Here is a 22832-nt window from a genome sequence, read left to right on the forward strand (position 1 = left end):
ATGAGGAGGATGTGCTAGAAAAGCAAGAGCTAGTTTGAAGGACTAGTTTTACTGGGATTTTACATGTTAATTATAGAATATAATTTATGCATCTAAAATGAGAGGGAGAAGGAGAGAATTAATGAGACAAATACGGTGAAAGATTAACCGTTGATTAGGGAATCTGGGTAAAGGGTTAAAAGTCATTTGTATTATTTTTATACATAAATTTGCTTTATTTTATGTGAGTAAATTCTTTATGTCAGACAAAAATTCATTTCTTTGTTAGAACAGTTCTACAAACTCATGTTTGCAGTAAAATAAATCACTACCTGTGAAGGCACAGGAGAAAGGAATGCAGAAATGTAAGAGTTCTTGCTTCTTTTCAACTTAATTGTAGAAGCAGGGATGTGGTCCTTATGTTTCTGACAATTGCAGTGTTACTCGGGAGGGTGTGTGGCCGTGATGCCCAGTACTTTAAGAGCTCCTCAAGCTGTGACATCTTAGCCGTTTGGACACAGAGCTCTTTGTGCCATGAGGCCAGGCTCAGGAGAAAGCTCTTTACCTGATCGAGTACACAGGCTGTCCAAACATGGTGATTTCCACTAGGTGCCCAGAGTCTACCTTGTCCACCTCTGGCAAGGCCTGGCTCATCTACGCCATTTCCAGGATGATGGGTCTGTCTGGGACAAAGATCATGTCCACTCAGTTCCTTGGACTCACCATCTCAGGAAGTGAGTCCAAGTGGCTGAAGCTGTACCCTGAGCAGCCTCTCCAGTGGGGGAGAGGCCCACCATACTGGAGCTAGCAGCCAAAAGAGCAAGCTTTGAGGCTCCCTCTGACTTCCTCCAGTCATGGGTATTATTTTTTCAATTTTCTATGAGATTGAAATTATTTCAAGAGTTGATTTTGAAAGCATAATGTAAATGATATTAAATTCTTGTTCGCTGAAAGTTACAGGGCTTAATCCCAGTACTGCCAAAAATGAAGGAAGGAAAGAAAGAAGGAAGGGTCTATAAAGATAACAGTGGCAAAACAGTTTTTAGATCTTCTCAAATGCTTACATATAAACAGAGAAATTGGAGAACAAAAGTCAAACTCATGGGTAACATTTACAAGATGATGAGCTGGCAAGGCATCCTCACAAGCCACAAAACACAAGCAGGTAGAAATACCCAACCACAAGCCCTGCAGGATGTTTCTGTTTGCATGGACAGGGAAGCAAGTGGGTGTTTGATGGTTCTGAGAACAGGGAGAGTACCAGGGAGCAACAGGTATCCCCTGCAAAGCACAAAGGGTCAATCTGTGAGTGGCAACTGAAAACTGGGAAGGATTCTGCCCACTTCAATAGCAGGCGATTGCTAGGGGACCCAGTAAGAATGAAAGGGCTGGGAGCAGCCTGGCCCTGATGAAATGCCCATCCTAACTGGCCAAGTCTCACCTCCAGCACACAGCTCTGAGAGAAGCTGCTGAGTGAGGAGTCAAAATTGATCAAGATGGAGACAACACAGATGAAGCAGAGAAGGTCCAGATAAAAAGTGAACAGTGAGCAGTGGTAGAGGCTTGCCTAGCATATGTGAGGCCCCAGGTTCCATCCCCAGTGCTACCAAAAAAAAAAAAAAAAAAAAAAAAAAAGAAAAGAAAAAAGAAAAAAGAGAAAGCAAAGAAAGAAAAAGAAACAGTGAGTGAGGAGAACAGAGCCAGGAAATCTTAAAAAGAAAGAAACTCTATGTTTTAAAACATTACACAAAGCCAAGGATTACTTCGGTGACATTAGAAAACCTATTTGAACCAAGTCTCCTTCTAAAATGCTCAGGAGAACTAAATTTACTTAAGGTCAAGAAAGAGAAAAATACTGAGGTGAATCTCAAAAAAATAGAAAAGAAAAAGAAAGAGAAGCAGAGTAACAGTCCAAAAAAAAAGTAAACTGTTAAGACAAACTCAAGAAACAGATCAAGCCAGGCACCACTCATGATGCCTGAAGTACTAACTACTTGGGAGGCAGAGATCAGGAGGATTTCAGTTTGAGGCCAGCCTGAGCAAAAAGTTAGGGAGACTTTCCCCCATCTCAACCAATAAAAGGTGGGGTTGGTGGCATGCACCTGTCATCCCAGCTATGCAGGAAGGATAAAATAGGATGATCAAGGTCCAGGTCCACCTGAGCAAAAAATTCAAAGCCTTTATGAAAACTATGAAAGGAGAAAGGGCTGGGGGCTCAGCTCATGTGGTAGAGGATCTGATAAGCAAGCAGATGAGCAGAACTAGAGTTCAAACCCTAGTACTGCCAAAACAAAGAAAAAGGTCAAAATGATAATGCAATTTTTCAAAATGAGCTAAAAAGTTTAAAGAAACCAGTACCAAATATGAAGAATGAACTTAAATCTAATTTGGAAAAACTCAAGAACTGGATGGCAGGCATCTACTGGTAGGCCTTGAACAATTTGCTGTTGCTCTTTTGGTTTGCGCTAAGGTGTAAAAGAAAATGGTCCCTGAGCTTTCTGTCTATCTTTGTGGCAGCGCAGATTGAATTGGGGAATATGTCCATAGTAACAAAAATAATACATGGCAGAACTCAAGGAGAGTCTGAAGGGAAAAAAATAATTTTATAAGTAAACACTAAACTAGTAGGAAAAGGAGCAAAGCAACAACACACAACACTTTAAGAGAAATAGTAGATGAAATGAACTTTTTTTGGTAGTGCTGAGGATTAAACCCAGGGCCTCAAGTGTGTTAAGCAGGTGCTCTACCACTAAACTACAGCTCCAGTCCCCGAAAGGAGACAATTTTAAAACTCAAAAGAAATTAATATCTTTTTTACAAAAAGAAAAAACAAAAATATTCAAGAAAAAGTGTCGAGTATTAAAGATAAGTAAAGAAGATGAAACATACATACAGTGGGAATTCCTTTTAAAAAGAAATGCAATGGAGGGAGAAAAACAAATACTAAATACTATAATTCAAGTTGTTTTGTGGTATTGAGGTTGAACTCAGGGCCTCACACTTGCTAGGCAGGTGCTCTACCATTTGAGCCACTCCACCAGCCCATTTTTGTGTTGGGTATTTTTGAGATAGAGTCTTGCAAATTATTTGCCCTGAGCACCCAGCTAATTCAAGTTTTTTGTGGTAGCTCACTATGCATGAGGCCCTGGACTTAATATCTATATAGGAAGGAAAGAAGGGAGGGAGGGACAGAGGGAAGAAAGGAAAACTTTCTCATGATCAAAAAAAATTGAGTTGGATACCGGAGGCTCAGGCCTAGAATATTAGCTACTTGGGAGGCTAAGATCAGGAATGTTGAGGTTAGAGACCAGCCTGGGCAAAGAGTTTGGGAAATCCCATTTCCAAAAATGACCAGAGCAAAACAGACTGGAGGTGTGGCTCAAGTAGTAGAGCACCTGCCTTGCAAATTTGAAGCCCAGTTTTAACCCCAGTCTCACCAACAAAATTAAAATTTGAAATTACATATTGAAAGAGTACTACAAGTAGTTGAGAACATTGATTAGAACAACCAGCAGGAAAAACTATTACTGAGATGGGTGCAGTGTGTAGCAGATGCCTTTAAGCTCACCTACTCAGAGTCTAAGACAGAAGGATCACGAGTTCAAGGTCCCTGGACAGCATGGCAAGACCTTGTCTCAAAAGAAACAAATAAATAAAATAAAAATACTGGACTTTAAAGAAAACAGATTCTTTGGCATTATAAAGGAAAGGTGATTGATTATCTTCAGACTTGAACACCAACATGTTATGCCAGAAGAAAACTGAGTGATGTCTGTTTAAGATACTCAGGAAAACAAAATGTCAGCTAGCCAGTTTATACCTTGAATAAGTGACTTTAAAGTATAAAACGTCCAGACCAGACAAGTTGTTACTGAACTTGAAGCACATCATTCCTAAGAAATATAGAGAGTGAATTTCAGTAAGATTGACTGAGAGGCAGTAACATAAGAGTAGGGGAGACCATAAATGAATACTTGCTTAAAGAACTGAGATGACATGATATATAAGTGGGAGGAAGATGATATGATTTATTGGTTATATGATCTGACAGTAGATATTACACAACTATTTTAAAATGGGAGACTAGCGTGATGACTCACACCTGTAATTCCAGCTACTCAAGAGGCAGAGATCAGGAGGATCGAGATTCAAGGCCAGCCTAGGCAGAAAGTTAGTGAGACCATCATCTGAACAAGCAAGCTGGGCTTTGTGGCTTGACTTGGGGTCCCAGGTGTGGAGGTGGATCATGGTCAGAGGCCAGTCTCAGACATATTAGAAAAATAACTAAACCAAAAAAGGCTCAGATGGTAAAGTGCCTGCCTAATAAGCAAGAGGCCCTGAGTTCAAACCCCAGTACTCCCAACAGCAGCAACAACAAAAAAGACACAAGACTCACGGCAGTAGCTGTTCCTGTCTCTGAGAGCAGCAGGTAAGGAGATCTACTGCATTTGTCATTTTAGGATAGCCTCTCCTCAATGATGTCTGGGACTTTGTTCTATTTATCACTCTTTTCCCAGTGCCTAAGACAGTGTCTGATACAGAGGAGGTGCTTAAAATGATTGGGAGTGAATAAATGATTTAATTCTCAACACGGAAAATAGACCAAATTAAAGACCTTTCCAGAAAGTTGAAATTAATTTGTAAATTTTGTGAAAACAAAAACACAAACAAAGCTATGGCCTCATTAACAGATGCAAAGATTGTAAAGTAATTCACCATGCTGTCACCTCCGGGTCACATTGTGGCCCAGTGAGTATGTTTCATATTACTGAATTTCTAGCAATAAACTGCAGGATAGTTATTTAAAGAAAATTATGATATACAAGTGCTAACCTCTATTACTTTAATGAATAATGTATAAATTAACTGCTCCTAGAAAATTGCCTAAACTTCATTTTATTGTCTAAAAATGTACTTTTGTACCTTACAGTTCTCGGACGGCAGTAAAACAGAGTTAATTAAGATCACAGGCTTTGGAGGTAGGCAGTAACACCCCATTCTGCTCACTTCCTCCTATTCTTTTGGAGGAAATTTGAATTCTACAACATACAGTGAGGTCAGGCTAGCAAAGGAGCCAGAGAGCCTCAGTTGAGTTAAATACAAACCAGAGGCTCCGCCACAACAACTGTACTTGCATGGGGTCCCACACTTCTACTTATTTCAGTTTGGCATTTTGACAGAAAAAAAAGGTGATCTCATGAGAGTACAGCCTTGAACTAAATTTAGAGTACCACATTTCATTTCCAGTGTTACCTCTGATAAGCCCTGTGCCCACGGGAAAATTATTTAACCTACATTGCTTTCATTTCTGTGTTTATATTACGACAAAACCCTGATCCTCAGGGAATCAGATAAAATGAGAAAAAATAGCATATTGGGCTAGTCTTTGTCTCAGCACATTCGGGAAGCGGTAGGGTGTGTGGGCTAAAAGTAAATGCAGATTCCAGTTCCGATGTGTCATTAGAAGGCTGGAAACTTGGGCCACAGTATTCACTCTGTGGTTAGAATCCTTTCTGCATTGACTTTCCATTCGTATAATGAAATACCTGGGATAATTAACTTGGAAACTGAGGATTATTTTGGCTCACAATTTCGGAGGATTAATCCGTGATCAATTGTCCCTGCTGTTTTGGGCCTGTGGTGAAGCAGTGTCATGGCTGGAGCCTGTGGCAGAGCAGTCCTGCTCACCTCAGGGCCAGCAAGCAAAAGAAGACTGGATAGACCCACCTTCCCAAGGGCGCCACACTGAGACCAGGCTTTTAGTGTGTGGGCTTTGGGGTCATTTGGCGAAACCATAGCACTTTCAGACTCTTTTTTAAAAAGTCTAAGAATCTAGCTTTACTCTGGGTATTGTGCAAGTCTAAAACCTTTCTGTAAATTGCTCCTTCTATTGTGACATGTTAAGGTCTTGAAGGAACCAATAACTACCACTCCTCTTCAAATTCTGACCCAAAGGATAAAGTATAGGATAAAATATAAGACACTAGAGATTGGGAGGAGGAAACATCACTTTTATTATTAATAAAGAGTACAGTAAATAATAGGACATCTACCTGTGGCCAAGTGGACCGCTCCAACCCGAACTCCACATTAAGAAGATAGTTTGGCTCATCCACGCCTAGACGTTTCTGGACTAACCCACCCAAATTCGCATGGAGTCGAGTATAAGTCAAATTTATGGAAGCGATGAGCAAAGGAAAGTATGGATTCCCTGATGAAAGCTAGATTTCCAGAGAAAGAAAGAGGATGGCATTAGGCTATACGTGCCCATTTTCTCCTCCAAATTCACCCATTCATTAAATTGTTTGAGTGGAGTGAGGCATGAATACAACCAAAAATGTTACTAGGTGAGTCTCCACATTGAGGGAGTCATCATGTTGAGAAACAAATGCTTCCTGGGCTCCCAATGTTTCCCAGATTTTTGTTTTCTTTATTCATTGATCTTAAAAGTCAAGATGGGGAAGAGTCAGCACAATTTGCTTCTACCTTCATGCAGTTGCTTTTCCAACCACAAATGACCGAAGTTTCTTCAAAATCATTCCAAAAATGAGTAGTGTTGATATTTGAGATATCTACTCCAAGTTCTTCTTCTTCTTTTTTTTTGTCTTCTCTTTTTTTGGTGCTCGCACATACTAGGCAAGTGCTCTACCACTGAGCTACATCCCAGCCCTACCCTAAATTCTTGAAATGAATAACTAAACTCTTTTGGCCACTGGTATTTGTAAAAGTCAGATTTCAATCAGGAGAAAGAACAAGTCTGTGGGTTGTGTTACAAGGAATTGACTTATGCAATTTTGGGGCTAGCTGAGCCCCTGTTCCCATAACTGCTCTATTGAGATATCACTCACATACAGTTCACGAATTTAAAGTATTCAGTTCAGTTGATTATATTATACAGCTGTCCTCAGGATCCACAAGGCATTGGTTCCAATCCAAGATCCATCACAGATAACAAAATCCATAGATAAAATGGCATACTATTTGTATATAGCCTACATCCATCCTGCCATATCTTTCAATCAGCTCTACCTTACTTATAATTCCTAATAACACATAAATGCTGCATAGTTGTTATTCTGTATTGTGGCTCATGCCTGTAATCTTAGCTACTCAGGAGGAAGAGATCAGGAGGATCACGGTTCGAAGCCAGTCCAAGGAAATCATTCATGAGACCCTAGCTGGTGGCTCACACCAGTAATCCTAGCTACTTATGAGACAGAGATCAGGAGGATCACGGTTTGAATGCAGCCTGGGCAAATAGTTTGCAAGGCCCTATCTTAAAAAAATCACAAAAAAGAGCTGGTGGAGTGGCTCATAGGCTCTGAGTTCAAACCCCAGTACCTAAAAAAAAAAGTTCTAATCTAAATGTATGTACTATAAAGCTGATCTCATAGAAGTAGAGAATAGAACAGAGCTTCCCTGAGCTTGGTAAGGATGTAAGGGAGAGGACTGGAGAGAGAATAGTTAATGGGTGTGGGGGCTGTTAGTTGGATTGGAGGAATAACCTCTAATGTTATGTGGCAGAGCATGGTAACTACAGTTGACAACAATTAATTGACTATTCCAAAATACCTAAGGGAGAGATAGGGATGTATTCAGTGGTAGAGTGCCTGCTTAATTTGTGTGAGACTCTGGGTTTGATCCTCAGCACTTCAAATAAAAAAGAAAAACAAAAAAGCTAGCAGGAAATACTTTGTGCACAACACAAAGAAAGGGTAAATGTCTGAGGTGATAGATACGGCACTTACTCTGGTCTGATCATTGCGTATTGTACACATGTATTGAAATGTCATACTTTCCCCTATAAATATGTACCATCACTATGTGTCAAATAAAAATAATGACCCAATGGGAATTTGATCAGTGAAATGAAGACTGTGGGAACTTCTATAAGACAATGACTTGGTTTTTTTTTTTTTTTCCAACATTAAGTAGAAGGAAATAAAATAGAGAGGGAAGAGAGATGTAGGTTAGCATTAGCCCCTGGTGCTTTCTGCAGCAAGGTTCTGTATTTACTCTACGCAGGTGGATATTCGTCAATAGACATGTGGCTATCACAACCAGAGAAATGAGATTAAATTAGACTGAAAAGATAGGCCAAATGCTAAATATAGATCTTATAGAAATCCCAGGTCAAAGGCTGGAAGTGTGGCTCAAGCCGTAGAGTACCTGCTTTGCAAGTGCAAAACCCTGAGGACAAACCCCAATACCACCACCAAAACCAAAATTCCTACAGTATTCCCTTTGTGGGAGTTGGGGACACTAAAAGGGCGACATCCTTGGCTGTGAGTGAGTGATTGTAGAAGTTGTGTGATTGGTACACGGGGCTTTAATCTACTTTCTTTCAACCAAAGAATATGATTGAAATTTTCAATAACTGAAAGATGTTTTTCTTTGTTTGTTTGGTTTGCATGGTTTTTTGTTTTTATTTTTGCTTTGCTTTTTTTTTTGTTTGTTTGTTTGTTTTTGCAGTGCTGGGGATTGAGTCCAGGGCCTGTACCTGATAGGCAAGAACTCTACAACTGAGCTATATACCTAGCTTGAAAGTTGTTCTTTTGGGGGAGTGTTTCCCATTTTTATTAGCATATATTCATGTACAGAGGGAACTGTGACAGTTCTGGATAGCCTGACATTGTTAGCTCACCCCCACCATCTTCTCTTCTCAATTCCCTCCCCTCCCCCACTTTAAATAATTGCAAGGTTTCATCATTGTATTTCGTATATGTCTATGAAGCCCTCCAACCATCTCCTCCTTCATCTCCTCCGTTCACCCTCCTCACTCCCACAAGTATGCCTTGCTGCCCCCGTACCTATTTTACAGTCCTGTCTCTCATTTTTAATTCCAAAGTCAGTGTTCAAAGGGGTTTCTTGATGTATCCCAGATGTGAATATACTGTACATTGGTCAGTTCAACCCCCTCTATTACTCTCCCTTACCCTTTCTCCCCTCCCCACTATTATTCAACAGTTTTCAGCACATATTATTAAGTCATCTACCTGCACAGATACAATGTGTTTCGATATTGTTGACTATCATTGTCTTTTCCTTTCCCTCCTCCCTCAAGTTCCAGAGAGTAGTTCCACTATTACAACTATGTTCTCTATATGAACATGTGTCTGATCATGTTTTGGTACTGGGATTGAACTCAGGGCCTTGTGCTTGAGTCATGTCCCCAGCCCTTTTTGTTTCAGATATTTTTCCGATAGTGTCTTGCATTTATATCCGGGCCAGCCTAGACTGGGATCCTCCTATTTACACATCCCACATAACGGGGAGGACAAGCATGAACCATCAACTTTCTATTGATTGAGATGAGGGTCTGCCTAACTTTTATCTCAGGCTGGCAAGTAGCTAGAATTACAGGCACGAGCTATCTCTCCCAGCGTATTTTTGAGGACAGTACTGGGATTTGAACTTGGGGCCTTGTACTTGGTAGACAAGTGCTGCTCCACCACTTGAAACAAGTCCCCAGCCGTAAAGTTTTTTAAAAGGTATTTGCATGGTAATTTTCCCACGTTACCTCATTAAATCATCATTTAATCATCACCTCACTCTTGTGAGGTAACTAAAATGACACCTCAGATGAGGATCTGCAACTTAGAGAGGTTAAGTTCCATGCTTGAGACCACACAGCAAGCAAGAGGCAGCACTCAAATCCAGGCTCTACCTTCATGTTCTTCTAGTGCCCCACACTTTGTATGCCAAGCTGTAAAATCACCATTGGTTGCTTGTTGGAGAGTAAGGCAAGAAGAATCAGGGAATCGTATGAGTCACCATTGCTCTTGTTCAGAATGATGGATCTGCAGCATGTGCTTCCCTAATTAGGAAGAGATTAATACCAACCACCAGCTGCTTTGCATTTAATAGGGAGAAGACAGACCATGTTACTAGCCAGGATAGATTTATAAGTTCCAGATGTGGAAGAGATCTATTAACTATAGTCTATACACTACTGACAATGATGATAAAATCAATTTAAGACATCGAGTTCATTAACTGAAATTACTGTTCTCAGCACTCAAAGAGCGTTATGAGAACGCTCCTTTTCCTTCAAGACATAGGCAGTGTGTGCTGACTAATGTGTCAGGGTAATATCTGAAACAAGGACGAATAATGAACTCATACCTGGATCTGGTTCATGCATCTGTTGTCAAATTATTTTTGTCTTTGATTGCTTATAGCTTCCTAAAAGGCCCCGTGCCTACTGGCTTATGATTTCCAATTGGCATTTACATTTCGTACATAAAAGATTTCACTACAAGGACAAAGCTCAGCCAATGCTTTAAGAAAATATTTCACTCCTTGACAATTATAACACAATGAAGTATCTTTCTTAAGATAAAAAATTTAACCACATAATATCATTCATTATAGCTAGACCTGTGGGCTTAGGCCTCATAATAGCATATGCAAAATGTAGATGAATAGTGACATATAACTTCACATACTGTAAAAAGATTTGCAAACTTTTTACTAGTTTTGTGTCAAAATGAAAGGAACAAAAAACCATGGGCTAATAAAGATAGGATTTCAGCAGTAAGAAAAACGGGGTGAAGTCAATTTTCAATTCCACTACGTGTCCTATAGGACTTGATTTTGAGAGGGAGACAGTAATGACCTTCAAGAACTTCAACTTTTTGCCCAGAACAAATGCCTGCTTCCCAAGCAGCTGCACTAATTGTAACATCTCCCTTATGGAAGGCAGCAGCCATTTCCCATTTCAGGTCTGAGTTTACCCACTTCACCTGAGGGCCAAAGTCTATGGAAGGAGTTAGGATCAGAGAGTCAGGTTAGACTGTAAATGGCAGGCAGAGATTTGTGGAACAGTAACTTCCAATAATTCAATGACCAAGAAATATTAAGTAAATGGGAGCTGTGGCAACACAAATTGTAACCAAGAATGCCTTGAAGCTGCTTGGAGAAGTGGCTTATGACTATGATAATCCTGGTTTTCTCCAATTTTATTTTGTCTTTCTATGCACCTTGAGTTGATACTTATTTGTTTTCTCTACAGTCTTCTTAAAAAAAAAAGTGTGGAGAAAAGGGTTGAAGGCTTCACCATCTTCTGAAAATCATGAAATATTTAAAGGTAAAATGGCTAGCTTTTTATAGAATTAAACTTTTCTAAAGTGGATAGGCTCTCTTTAAAGGAAATTTCACATAAATTGAAGAAACATTCATCTCAAAGCAAAAACTCATTTAGGAACGTAAGAGGATGGAAGAATATAACCCCTATCCCCATATAGTGTAGTAAATTACCAGTAGGTTTTATACCATTATAAAATGTTTTACAAAAAAGGTTGAATGTGTAAAATAAGAAAACAGCCTTTTGAACTTAAGGCCTTCCTACGAAGCCCAAAATCCTGAGTTCAAACTCCAGTATGGGAAAGGAAAAGGAAAAACAGAAAGGGCAAAGGGAAAGGGAAGGAAGAAAAGTCCCCAGATTGTTTCTTTTCAAAGATGTAAACTCATCATTCATTTATGTGAAGAAGCCATTCCTGACTTACCACACCTGCTACACTAATCGCTCACTCTGTAATTTATTGCTTATTTATGTAGGACAGCTCAGCAGAAGTCACATCTGGTTATCCTACAGGTTTGAAGTTGCAGCTTATTTTTATTTTTATTTATTTATTTATTTATTTTTATTTATTTAATTTTTTTATTACTCATATGTGCATACAATGCTTGGGTCATTTCTCACCCCTGCCGCCACCCCCTCCCTTACCACCCACTCTGTCCCCTCCCTCTCCCCCCGACCCCCTCGATACCAGGAAGAAACTATTTTGCCCTTATCTCTAATTTTGTTGAAGAGAGAGTATAAGCAATAATAGGAAGGAACAAGTGTGTTTGCTGGTTGAGATAAGGATAGCTATACAAGGAGTTGACTCACATTAATTTCCTGTGCGTGTGTGTTACCTTCTAGGTTATTCTTTTTGATCTAACCTTTTCTCTAGTACCTGTTCCCCTTTTCCTATTGGCCTCAGTTGCTTTTAAGGTATCTGCTTTAGTTTCTCTATGTTGAGGGCAACAAATGCTAGCTAATTTTTTAGGTGTCTTACCTATCCTCACCCCTTCCTTGTGTGCTCTCGCTTTTATCATGTGCTCATAGTCCAATCCCCTTGTTGTGTTTGCCCTTGATCTAATGTCCACATATGAGGGAGAACATAAGATATTTGGTCCTTTGGGCCAGGCTAACCTCACTCAGAATGATGTTCTCCAATTCCATCCATTTACCAGCGAATGATAACATTTCGTTCTTCCTAATGGCAGTTGCAGTTTATTTTTAGCTGGGATGGCATGAGAGTTTAATGCCTTGGATAAGCTTACACTGCAAAAAATTTTTAGCCAGAACTACGTTACAGCTAGTATTTTCCGGAAATGTTAGACTGACTGATAAGGAAGAGAAAGTCAACACTGTTTCCAAAGGAGGAGGAGGAAGACAGGAAGGAGGAAACATCAATCTGACCCCCAGATTCGCTGTGAACCCTGGCCCTGGTACAGTTATTAATGGCGTATTAAATAACTCAGTTTTGTGCAATTAGCAAAAACGTACAATGAAAAATATCTGGCTGTTACACACAGCATTTAGCACAGTTTCCCAAACATGTTTTCTGAGTTTAATTTGACTTTACGTTTTGCCCCTCTCATTACTTGGCAGGCAAAGTGTGTGATCTAAATAGAATCCTGATGTAGGATTACCAAGTTTCTGGACTATTAGCACAATTTGCTTTTAATTTCAGCATTGTGAAGCAAAACTAAACAACCACAAAACAAACTACGTTTGCAGCTTAAGATGGAAAAATCATTTTACTACTAAAACTGAATATGAGCCCTCCCCGCTTAAATTTCTGAGCATGACAACACACACCACAGCATGCACGGATTGGGTGCCACAAGTAATAGGGTAATAAATTGTATGCGACTGTACCAAAATCATACAATCCCAAAAGAAATCGCCATAGACAGGAACATGTGAGTAAACAAAAACCTTCCTTCACTGCCGGCTGGGTAGAGATTGTATGATATTAGCCATTTTGAAGAGCAGTTTGGCAGTGTTCTGTTAAGAGGTGTACAGACCTTACAATGAGGAGCTTCACTTTGCTGGATAACCTAGAGAAACCCTGAGATGTGCATGAGGACATATATTCAAAGTGATGTTATTTTTTCCTAGAGAAAAAAGAAGAGGGACTTAATTCAATGTTCATTAATTTTAGAATAGAAAAATAATTCATTAAAGGGAATTCTATTCCGCAGCTAAGATGGATATTCCATCTGCATGTGTCAACATGGGGAAGTTTTGAAGTGATGTTGAATAACAACAGTGCATTGCAGAACGATATGCACACAATGATGCAATTTGTATGAACTTTAAAAAAATTTCAATGTGTCACAAAACCATAGAAGTATCCTGTTTAAGGTGCTTTTCAAAATCAGAGCCAATACCTTGGTATAGTGTAGGCCTAATTTGGGTTCTTTTAAAAGTAAAGAATGAGAGCTGGGTGCCTGTGGCTCATGCCTATAATCCTAGCTACTTGAGAGGTGGAGATGGGGAGAATATGGTTCAAGGCCAGCCCTGGCAAATAGTTCTCCAGATCCCCAGCTACAAAATAGCCAGAGCGAAATGGACAGGAGGAGTGGCTCAAGTGGTAGAGTGCCTGCTTTACAAGTGTGAAGCCCTGAGTTCAAATCCCAGTCCTACAGAAAGAAAGAAAGAAAAGAAGGCCCTGAGTTCAAGCCCCAGTACTCAAAAAAAGAAAAGAAAAGAAGAAGAAGAAATGAGCCAGGCACGTTCGGCTGAGATTAGGAGGATCATGGTTCCAGAACAGCCTGGGCAAAAATGTTCGAGAGACCCCATCTCAACAGAAAAAGCAGGGTGTGGTGTCATGTGCCTGTTGTCTTGGTTACACAGTTAAACATAAAACAGGAGGATGATGGTCCACAATGGCCTGGACAAAAAAGTAAGACACTACCTTCAAAATAGCCAGAGCAAAAGGGCTGGAGGCGTGACTCTTAATTTGTAAGAGCCTGCCTTACAAATTGTGAAACAGTAACAAAAAAAGTTCAGACAAGGTCTCATTGGATTCATTACTCTTCTTGTGGACTGTTTCCATTTTTCCTGTCCAAGCGGACCCTAACACCCCCAGTGCTCATTGTCATCTGCAGAAGCAGTCATGGTGGGGGTTGACGCCAACAAATATCTGCTCAAGGTGTACAGAAAGAGGCGTTATGGCCTTGAAAAAAACCTCTCCTGAGGTTGAAGTAGGTTACAATGATGCCACTTGATCATGAGTCAGTGACCTTATTGCAGGCAAATTCAATGGACAGGCCTTCTCTGTTCTTTACTAGCAACATTAATCAGGAGGCTGGAACAGTCTGTGAGGAGTTTCTCTGCTCACAGGGTGTGTGCAGTCTTACTATTGTGACAATGGGAAGTTAATCTGTGTCAGGAAGATGCTTGCAGATCCTGTGGTGCCTTATTTTTTTAAAACAATGTTAACAATGAATTTTTGTTTCACTCTTTTTGTTGTTTTTTTTTTTCTCGAAGGACAAAGGAAAACATTTAAACCTTTGAAGCATCTGAGAAAGGTTTTAGGAACATAGAGGATCCCTAAAAATGACTGCATAGGACTTCAAGGTGGTGGTTTCCTTAGCGAGGTGGAGAGGAATGAAATGGGAGGGTATACAAGAAGCTTCAGTTGTGTTTCTAACATTTATTCACTTTTCCTTTTTGTGAATTGGGGTTTGAACTCAGGGCCTCATGCTTGCTAGGCAGGTTTTTCCACTTGAGCCACTCCAACAGCCTTTGTTTTTGTGTTGGATTTTTTGGAGATAGGGTCTTGGGAACTATTTGCCCAGGCTGATTTGAACCATGATCCTCTTGATCTCTGTCTCCTGGGTGGCTAGGATTACAGGTGAGCACTGCAGCTCCCAACTAGAAATACTTTAACAATGATAATAGCTTTCATTTATATAGAGGTTCCCAATTTTCAGAACATTTTCTCATTCATTAATTCCATTTTATCCTTAATGCAACTCCATTTGATATGGCTGTAGACACATATTATCATCTCATATATATATATATATCACAATATATATACTTACATATGTATACACACACACATACAAACTCAGGTTCAGGCCACCATGATGTGATTTGTCAAAAGATAAACATTGAATAAGTGATTTAATCAAGACTCAAATCCACTTTTAACTCTTTGCCAAAACTTTTTTTCATTTATTAAAATAACAAAGATGATATTATATATCTGAATCATTCCAACTAAATTTATTTAGGCATTTTTTAACATACAAGAAGACTTTGGGCTGGCAGAGTGTCTCATGTGGTAGAGCACCAGCCTAGCAAGTGTGTGGCCCTGAGTTCAAACTCCAGGTACTGCCAAAAAAAGAAAAAAGGGGCATTTTAATCATTGTTCTTAGAAATTATAAAACTATACATGTTATGAACATGAGATTAACACTGCTGTGTTAATCAGATTTCCAGTAGTGTAACAAAAATACACAAGATAATGAAGGTAAAAGTAGGAAAGGTTTATTGGAGCTCAAGTCTTAGTGATTTCAGCCCTTGGTCAGGTGTACTTGTTGCTTATGGGCCTGGGCCATATTATAGTGAGGGCAGGTGGTAGAACAAGCTGCTCACATCATAGTGGTGGAGGAACAAAGAGCAAGAGAGAAGGAAGGCAAAATCCCAGTGTCTCCTTCTAAGACAAGCCCCCATAGAACCTGAAGACTTCCAACTAAGCTCCACCTGTTAAGGTTCCACCATCTTTCCATAGCACTATGAGATAGGGACCAGCCTTTAACACAGGGCCACCGGGGAACACTTACTGACATCATAGCAACTGCTTTCTCTTATCTTTTTCTAAAATCTTTGAGTATACTCTGTTGTGTTTCTAATTTCTTAAGAGAGACACATATTTTATTAACCTGGAGACTTCTAATGTAAGAATTTTAGGTTCATATTAGCAAATGCCACATTTGCTATGTCCTGTAAGTTTTGATATGCACTCTTTCCATTTTCACTGAATTTTAGTTATCCCCATTTTCAATGTAATTTCTTTTTAACTGTGAGTTATTTAACAAGGAGTTAAGATTTATCATTTTGCTATAATTTCTGCCTTTATTGAATACCTATTCTTTGAAGTTTGTCGGTGCTTCCTTCACGGCCTGATATGTGATCATTTGTAACTGTCCCATGCGTGCTAGAAAAAAATGTGCGTTCTCTCACTGCAGGTATTCATTTTGTATTCATGTTTTTGAGATTGGCCAATGTCTTTATCTTATTCTGCTCTGAGTTTTGGTATCAGGGTTATACTCACCTCATAAAATGAACTGGAGTGGACTTTTCTTTTTGTTCCCCTCTAAACTGGGAACATTGAAAAAAAATTAGAAAATATGTGTCCCTTAAAGTGCTGGTAGAATTCAGTGGGTTTCATTCATGTAAAAGAATAAGAGAAAAGCAGATACTTATCTTCTACCTCAATTTGTTTATGGGCTATAGATGCAGTAGCTTTTCTAGTATTGAGTCAGCTTTTGTGAAGTCATCATTTTTCTAGGGTCTGTGAAATCTCAATTGTCATATTTTTGTTCATAGGATTTGCTTAAGATTTCTGAAATCTCTTCCACATCTTATTGTTTCTTCTTCCTCTGGCTGAAACTTTCTAGAGATTTCTTTATTCTGTTAGTCTTTTCAAAGAAGGAGATGTTGGCTTCATTACTCTTTTCCATCTTATCTTTGTTTCCTATTTTATCATTTCCTATTTCCAATTTGACTGTGTCCTTCTTACACTTTCTTTCAATAATCTGTTGTATTTCTTAGCAAGGATATTTCTTCATTACGATCATATCAACCAAAGTTTCAGATTTATTTCTAAAACTGAACTCGATCCCACAAGTTTGCTTAATTAAAATTTCTAGCTTTATTCCCATGGCCCATAGTTAGATGTTGATATAAAAATGTACCAGTGTGCATTTTTGTTTCCTTGTGATACTGACTATGGTCATATAAGCACATATTATACAATTATTGTGTATGATAAAATTGTCATTATACCATTCAAATTCCCATATCATTTTAGTTTTTGCCTATTTCATCTACTCATGATGACAGAAAAGGTTTTTAAGTTTTGTTTGTTTTGCAGTAATGAGGCTTTCACTCACGGCCTACACGTTGAGTCACTTCACCAGCCCATTTTCATGATGGCTTGTTTTTCCAAAAAGGTCTTTTAAATTCCGTACCAAGATTGTAAATTTGTAAATGTTTCCTTACTACTCCCTTTTGAATACATAAATTTCAGTTAAACTACCAGGCATTTAAATGTTCACAATTCTGTCTGGGGGCTGGTACCAGTGGGAGGGGTGTATAAGGAAAGGGTGTAGAAGGGTGAATATGGTGAAAATACTATGTGGTCATATCTGAAAATGGAAAAGTGAGACCTGTTGAAACTATTCCAGGAATGGTATCAGGGGATAAAGGAGAATGATGGAAGGGGTGACATTAACTAAGATGTATTGTAAGCACTTTTGCAAATGTCAAAATGTACCCATAGTACAACAAGCATATGAAAATAAAGACTTCAAAAGATATAAGATAAAGGATGTAATAAAATAAAAATTGAGAATTCCTCTCTTTTGTGTCATCTTTTCCTTTGATCATTATGTAACAAAACTCTACTCTTAAGAGGATTTTTCAGTGTATCTTATCCTTTATTAATATTACTCTAGCAGTTTACTTAACATTTTTCCTTTGGGAACATATTGGTGTCATTATGTTCTAGGGATATTACTTGTAAATAGTGTGGAACACAATTTTTATGAACCTAGTCTAAAGCATATGTTAAAATTTATTACACATACTACTAAATTATTTGAACATAATTTTAACATTCTCATTTTTCATCATAATCATTTTCATTTGATAAAAACAAAGCTGAGAGAATTCATTGGCAGCACATCTGCACTATGAGAAGGATTAAAGGAACTTCCTAAGACTGCAGGAAAATGAGAACAAATGGCAATTCAGTTCCACACAGGAACAAAGCAGGCTATCTGCTGTGTCTGCAAAACCAGATAAAGTACCAGAACTGTTAGGAGACTCCCTGATGCCACATTAATCAATACCTTAGATAAGGTGTCCTGCATGCCTTGATGATTCCAGAACTGATGTGTTGTGATTAAGCTTCTATAGCCTTAGGAAAATTAGCCCACCAAACCTCATTCCTTTCACCTTGCATCAAAGAATTGTTAAAGCTTGATTTTTACCTGAGTCTTTTCTTTGTGCTGACCTATAAAATAACCACTCTGGGTCAGGTCAGGCGCCCGCATTTCCCATCAGGAACGGGCAGTCCTCCCATCCCCAGCTTTTCTGTTTTATGTCAATACTCTGTGTGTTTTATTTCTCATTCCCCAATGCTCTTAGTCACATTCACGCAGCATACCCACAAAGGGCTTGGGCAATATCCTAATGAAGTGAAAATAAGAAGAAAATATGAAAGATAGAATAATAAAAAGGAAAGTCTCTCTTCAGCATTTTGATGAAGTACCAGTGGAATCTGTCTGATGGAAGCAGACGAACTGTGTTGTGGTGCAAGAGGAATTAACCCTGGCAGGTTAAGTGTGAATAAATTGGCTTTTCTACCATGAAATCTAAGTGTAGATTCAGGAATAAACAACATTAACCGCCCCCCCAAAAAAGAATAGCACTTTCTTTGGCTCTATCTATGAGGATGCCTAGATGAGCTTTAGGACATCTGAGATGTCGCTGTCCATTTTATGAAAGACAGTGTCTACTCCTGGCCAAGGTCTGGCCACTACCATGTAAATCTCCCTGGGGGGTGGTTACCCAACACTCCACGCACCCCTCACCCCCAGCTCCGCAGTGGTCTGCTCTGGTGTCAGTGTTCTAGGCAGAACTTTGAGTGTTTGTTGTCTTTCGAGGCTCAGCCTGGCCTTGGCAACCGCCAAAGCAGCCTTGAAGCGATGGATGGGCCCCAAGCTGTCCCTCCCATGCACTTGGGGCTGGTCCTGCAGGAATTTGGCAGGGTTATGACAACAGACCCTGCAGAACTGAGGCAAAAGCCCCATGATTTCCCATGGGAACTGTGATGTGTGTGACTATTATTGGACTTTTCTCTATCCCATTGTTGTTGTGGAGAAGTTTTCAATCGGTTAGAAGCCGGCTTTACGCTCAAAGAGAAACACAGCTTGCTCTAAAGCTTTCTACACTGATTGAAGAAAAATGTGAGCTACTTGACAAACAGCCTTGTGGAGAAACAGCGAGATGCAGCCTGTGGACAGCTGGACATCTCCAAGTGTAAACTGGAGGAAGTACTCCTGCTGGAAATGGAGCTGCTAGAAGAGAAATGCAAGCATTATACACAAGTTGAATTGAATGTGGAAATGTCAAAAACCACACAGTGCCTAGAAGATGAACTAAAACCTCTCACACCCAAAGTAGCTGCAGCCAAAACAACCTTAAGCACACTTCGAGTCAGTGAAGCGAATCTTAAGGACTCAACAGCACAGGCTCAGAGTGAAAATATCCAGCTGGAGGAAAGCTGCAAACAGCTGCTCCAAGAAGCTGCAGTGTGGAAGGAACAAGTGAGTCACCTTAATAAACACAAAGTAACACTTGAGGAGCCTGCGATATCTGCAGCACGAATTCTAAAAGACAAAGACGATCACCTCAGGTGGCTAACTGAAGGCATTCGAAAGCTGAAAGTCTGGGCCTTTGTTCTGGAAGAACACGGAACACATGACGGTGACTTGGACACAGCGACGAACCCTGGCCCAGAAAATCCTGCTCACTTAGATACTCAGACCAAAGGAGCTCTGCAGCACCTGATGTTCGCTGTGACGTTAAATGCGTCTTTAAAATCCCTGGTACGAGAAAGAGACCAAGTTTACACTGAGCTGCGTGAAGTCGAGAGAGCAAGCAAAGACCTGACAGAACGCATTAAAAATGTCCAGAGCGAACAAGTCATTTTACAGTCTCAACATGCACTGTTCGAAATTGAGAAGGAGAAGCTTCGGCACACAACTACAATCATTCCCGAAGTGTTTGAAGAAGGACTGAAATTCTACAGGAAATTAATGGTCGAGGATCACCGCCAGCGAGACACAGAGGAGAAACTTCCCAAAGTAAAAGAAAACATCAGCCGCAAGACTGCACAGCTGCAGACCTATAAAAAGGTAGCCAGAGAGCTCGAAGAAAAACTGGAGAGAACCAAACTTAATCACCAAAGGGAGATTATTTCCTACGAGAAGAAAGCTCACTTTAACTGGCTGGAGGCCCGGGATGCTGAAGAACATCTGCAGTATCTTAGGCAAGTCAACGCCAACAGCAGACAAAAGGTAATGGAAATGGAGGTGGAACTGAAACGTTTAGAAGAAGACCCAAATGCATTTGGGGTTTCAAATGCAGCATGCGGCAGGGAGCATTTTCCACGTGGTCCCTCACCAGTGGCTCAACCTTCATGGGAAAGGAGAGCGTTCCTCTCTCCTATTGTGTTGGAAGGTCCACTCAGACCTCCACCTTTGCTTCAGCAGGGAGGAGAAGAAGACTCAAGAAGCCCCAATAATCCACTGGAGCATCACACTGGCAAGGAAAGAGGGGACTCGAGCTGTGATGGGTTGACTGGCCACCATGGAGCACCTCCTGAGAATGGGTCCCTGTGTCCCCCCACGCAAACAGAGGGGAAGGGTGATGGTCCCTCCATCAGGAAAACCATTTACTGACCCAGCTCCTCCTGCACACAATTCAAATGTGCCTGTTGAAAGCAAGGCAGTGGGCCCTGGTTTTGTTCCTCCACTCAGAGGTCCCTTGCACCCAGTGGATAGAAAAAACATCTATGGAGCTCAAGACTTTTTTCCACCAGAAGCTAGTTTCCCAAACCATCCAAAAAGCCCACGTCTGGGAAAAGAGCCTGATTTTCCTGCTCCACCTCCTCCAGGGGATGTGTGTGGATCCCCTGAAGATAGCGCTCCAGCAGGGGAGGTTTTCCCACATGATGAAGAAAGCAATTTCGTTAGTAGAGGGGAGTCAATTCCTCCACCTGCCGCAGAAAATTTCACTGGACATCGTGAAGACAACTCCCTCCCTGGGAACACGTTCCCAGAGGAGCCCGGCTGCTCCTTTACTAGTGCCGGGAATGCCATTCCTCCTCCTCCTCGAGGAAACACGCGTGGGTCTCCTGAAACTAAGTTTCCATCAGAGGCTGTGTCCCCAAATTCTCTGGGGATCCATCCCAGCGGAAGGGGGCCTCCTTTCCTCCTTGCTCCACCAGGAACCATAGCCCGAGCTCCTGAAGCTTCTTCACGATCAGAAGCTGGATTCCCAAAGTCTCTGTGGAGCAAGTTTCTAAGAAGGGGGTCCCCTTTTCTCCTTCCTCCACCAGGAACCATGGCTGGAGCTCCTGAGGCAGCCTTCCCGCCAGGGGATGTAGTCACCAAGTCTCTGTGGAGCCAGCTCTTAAGAAGGGGGCCTCCTTTTCTTCTGCCTTCACCAGCTACTATGGCTGGAGCTTGTCACCCTTCTTTTCTGTTCCCCAAGCACGCATATCGCCAGCTCAGGAGACAGGGCCTCCCTTTCCTGCATTCTTTCCAGGAAAAAGGTCTGGGATACCTTGGTTTTATTTTTCAGCAGGGGATTTCCCTGGCCCAGCACATCCTCCCCTCCCAGTGAGAAATGTCTGTTGACTGAGTGGTTTCCCCAGTCATCTTCCCCCAAGAGCTGGATGTCCCCACTGTGTCCACATTGTCAAAGTGGAAGTGAGGATTCTGCAGGTCGATTCCACCTTGAAATGATCCAGCTACTGAACTTTAAAACCAGGAGAAGAAACCTGGCAACATTAGGATCTTCTTCCAAAGTCCTTCGGACTGCTCTCGTGTTTTCAAGATTAATAGAATTATAATTCTCATGATAGTATAGTATAGATGATTTAACTGTGAATCCTATTGTTTTATTTCCATTTATTTTATTTAGGTGGTATATTTTATTTTCATTTAAATCTAGATAGTATAAGCATTTTAGTTTTATTATTTAATCTATTATTACATAAACAGTAACTGGAGTTTGATGTATGTAACTTGCACTGGGGTTATTTTAAACCCCAGCAGCTTTGCCTTCATACCAAGTATTGTATTTACTATAACTGAAGACCAGAGAGGAGGGAAGATCTCCTTTGAAAATATTTTTGACTTCTTTCTCAGTTTGAGTTTAAATTACTACTGCTTTTACTCACTACACTTTACCTCAAAAAATTTTTTTTAAAACTTCACCTCAAAATAAAACCTAATAGCATTATAATTGTCAAGATGCTATTTCATAAATTTATGATTTAAATTCAAATCTTTTTGCATATGATGAAGCAAATGAGTATGAATAAAGTCATGATACTGTAAATGCTTTCTAAAAAATGACTGTTTACTCCAATTGTATTTTATTTTCATTTAATTCTAGATAGTATAACTATTTTAATTTGCTTATTTAATCCACTATTGCAGAAATAATAATTGGAGTTTTATGGATGTAATCTTGCATGGGGATATTTTAAACTCCAAAGTCTCTGTCTTTATTCTGTATTGTAGACCAATGTGAAAGTGATGTCTCTTTTTAAGGTATTTTGACTCTCTCTCATTTTCAGTTTAAATTCACTACTGCTATTTGGTCATTATACTTTATGTGAAATTGACGCTTAATTGAATTATAACACACAATTATATAATGTAATAAATATATAAATATTTAATTTATTATTTATTTTTAATATTAATTTTAATATTTAAAATATATAATATATAATATATTATATTAATACTATTATATATTA

At 39.9% G+C, this 22832-nt stretch overlaps 2 non-coding genes and 1 pseudogene across 2 annotated transcripts; all 3 read left to right on the forward strand.

Moving 5' to 3' along the window:
- The window catches only part of LOC141421565 (zinc finger protein DPF3-like), a 116063-nt pseudogene that overhangs the window by 18339 nt on the left and 74892 nt on the right, over positions 1-22832 (forward strand).
- LOC141422228 (small nucleolar RNA SNORA31) lies at positions 2393-2522 on the forward strand. The gene has a single exon (XR_012446832.1). It is a non-coding gene; the product is annotated as a small nucleolar RNA SNORA31 (small nucleolar RNA).
- LOC141422234 (small nucleolar RNA Z39) lies at positions 22359-22421 on the forward strand. Its single transcript, XR_012446835.1, has one exon. It is a non-coding gene; the product is annotated as a small nucleolar RNA Z39 (small nucleolar RNA).

The sequence above is a fragment of the Castor canadensis genome, chromosome 3, assembly GCF_047511655.1.
Source record: "Castor canadensis chromosome 3, mCasCan1.hap1v2, whole genome shotgun sequence".
In the NCBI taxonomy this organism is placed as follows: domain Eukaryota; kingdom Metazoa; phylum Chordata; class Mammalia; order Rodentia; family Castoridae; genus Castor; species Castor canadensis.